This window comes from Oratosquilla oratoria, chromosome 5 (assembly GCF_046742065.1).
Source record: "Oratosquilla oratoria isolate Oo_2021 chromosome 5, ASM4674206v1, whole genome shotgun sequence".
Taxonomy (NCBI): domain Eukaryota; kingdom Metazoa; phylum Arthropoda; class Malacostraca; order Stomatopoda; family Squillidae; genus Oratosquilla; species Oratosquilla oratoria.
Genome location: NC_134781.1, coordinates 65340684 through 65343672, shown reverse-complemented (window position 1 = coordinate 65343672; position 2989 = coordinate 65340684).

Below are 2989 nucleotides of genomic sequence, written 5' to 3'. Positions count from 1 at the left end.
ATGTTTGATCAAACACCAGAAAAATATGACGTCAGTCCTCGCTTCGCTGCGAGCGAAGCGAGGATTGACGTCATATTTTTCTGGTGTTTGATCAAACATTTTGGTGTTTTATGATTTTTTGTTTTATTTGACCAAATGACAAGACATCTTGTCATCGGAGTTGAATGGGTTAATTTTATTCAGTTGTGGGGTTAACCATGAGAAGAATGTGGTTTTGATCAGCTCAGGATTCATGTTCAAGATGCCTCTTAACTAAATTAAAGTCACACGGTGTTTAATATAACATAATCTGTATTGTGTCAAAATATAGGAAAGGTTATTCTAGCCAGAATTATTTGAGGTAAGTCATGAAAGCCTTCACAAAGTTTGGTATGGAGTAAAGTTATATATTTTGTTACCCATGTTTATATGCTCACAGGTTACTTTTGACAAAGAAGTATGATTTATATGCAGTATTTTCAGTGATATCCAGGTTAACTGTATTTCGATACGTGTGATTTCATACGTTACTTTTGTTGACGTACCAAAGCAAGAACGTAGGCCACCAATAGTGGTCATTATATGTTACCATGACCTCCCTTTGTTACTAGAGTATGCATGACATCTCATCTGAGTTAATATAAGACATCTAGAACCCAGTCTAACTGCCTAGTACCTGCATTATTGTAAAGGGCTGACCCTAAGACATTACTCAACCCTTTTATCTTAACTCTTTTGATATAGGTACTTTTAGATAGTTTCAGGTAAATACCAGGTGACTGTGTAGCTAAGGGGTGGGATATGAAGAGTTTCTTCATAGTAAAACAGTCAATATAGTGTAATGGCTGAATACCTACTTGTTATTAGCCTGAACAAAATGTCCTTTTGTCTTATTATTCATAGATACACCAAGGGCTTTTTCCCTCTTACAAGGGAGGTAGCCAAAGTCAAAAGGCATAATTTCAGTCCCTTCCAATTCATCCCCACCCAGTCTACTCCCATTCACCACCCCACCCTCCCTCCTTTTCTTGGCTCCTACTGGATGACAGGTCATCCCTGCATCTCGCCCATTGCTCTGGGTCAGAAACAATGCAGCAAGACACAGCAAGGCCGCTGCATTTATTCAGTGACCCCCCACCCCCCTCTCTGTCCCCTCATGCAGAAAAAGAGAAGACTGGGAGAAATCCCTTTGGGATTTCTCCCCATCTTCTCTTTGTCTTATTATATCTTGCAAAATCTTTGGTTCTTCTCAAATTTTTTATCTTATTGCATACTTATGTGCTACAGACAGGTGAGCAGGTCTGGGCAGTTAGATGTTGAGTTGTATAGCTACAATTTTTTTTTTTTTTTTTTTTTTATATCATCCCATACAATTGAATGTAAGGTAGAATGCATGTATTTGCTATACCTTTAAGATGTAGGCACCACTCCTGGCTGGCCCATGGAGTAGGATGTCCAAGCCAAGACTCTACCCTGTACCTCTACCCCTAGATGTCATTGAGTCTCAGCAGAACTCTAAGTATAGGGCTCAAGATGCTTGATGTGCTGTCAGCCAAAGGGTCATAGCTGACACAGTGTTAGGCGAGATACTCTTGCATGCTTTTTATCATAGGAGTGAATTAGATATGTTGTGGATGCATTATTATTATTTTTTTTTTTTCTCCCTCCCTCTACACACTCAATCACACACACTCATGCACATCCATCCCAGTGGTGCAGTGGTACCATTTTCAACCACTAATTCAGTGATCTGAGTTTGGGTCCCACCCAGGGCTGGATGAATATTTTAGCATTGCTGCACTGTGAGCTGGCACTTCAATTCTGATGATCAAAGAATTGTGTGTGTACGTTCACATCATTACCCATAGAGTTCACCATATAAAAGCTCTTAGCTCTCATTTGAGAGGGTAATAGCTGTTGATTGTGAGTCCAATATGTGACTGGTGAATTAGACACACACACACATATGCACACACACACACATGCAGATGGATGAACAGACAACTCAGTTGAAAGGTGGTATTGCACTCAACTGCTAATTCAGCAGTTCAAGTTAGTTTCGTCCAGGGCTGGAAATTTTAGCATTATTGCACTGCAAACTGGTATTCCAGTTCAGGTGTGCAAGGAGTTATGATATGTGTGCAGTTTCATCTGGGATCAACCAGTCAGTCTGTTGACCCAGGTCTTGCTAAAGACTCATGGGTTCTAGGTAGATGGCAACAGCCCCTGGATTGGCCCACAAATCGCTCAAAGAAGAAATGTGTTGTTGTCTGGGCATTGCTAGAGTGGGGCTGTGTAAGGTGAGGCATTCATTGTCTTGTGTGATAGTTGCATTTGAGGCATTTTGTTTATGTAGCCTGGCCTATTCTGTGCTAGTACTCAGGGATGCAGTGCTGCAGGAGCTATCTTGAGGACTGCTTCAGCACCTCTGCAAGTAGGTAGTAGCCATTGGAGTAGGGGAAGGGAGAGAGGATGAGGGGATGTAGGTGCTGGTTGGTGTCAGCAGGAAAGCATTAGTATTACTGTATGTAGAGGGGAGTGGAATATATAGGAATTGGAACAGGTGGGAGTGGTTTCTATGCCTTTTTCTTCTGGCTACCCCCTGTGTAGGGGGAAAAAGCCTATGGTATATGTATGTATGTATGTATAGAAGCATGATACCAGTGACAGGTTTTTGTCAGGCCTGCCAGAGCTGCGGCACTTTTAAAATTGGCACTGCACCCCTGCTAGTACTGTCTTAGTGCTAAATAATGACCAGAATGTAATTGTGCTAGTTTGGTTCAGAATCCTGTGAAGATATGTGTACAAATGAAAATGGAGTTGACTGACTGGTGAAGGTAGTTTTAGTGTGATAGCATAGAAGGAAGTGTGTACTTGTGCCTTGTAAGAATGGTGAATACTGTAATGAACCAAATCAAGTGGGATATTGTGGAGTTGTGTTTGGTTAGATAAACTTGACTTTTCTTCCCTCCTCCTTGTGCTCCCTGCCCTCCTCCTACATCATCTCTAC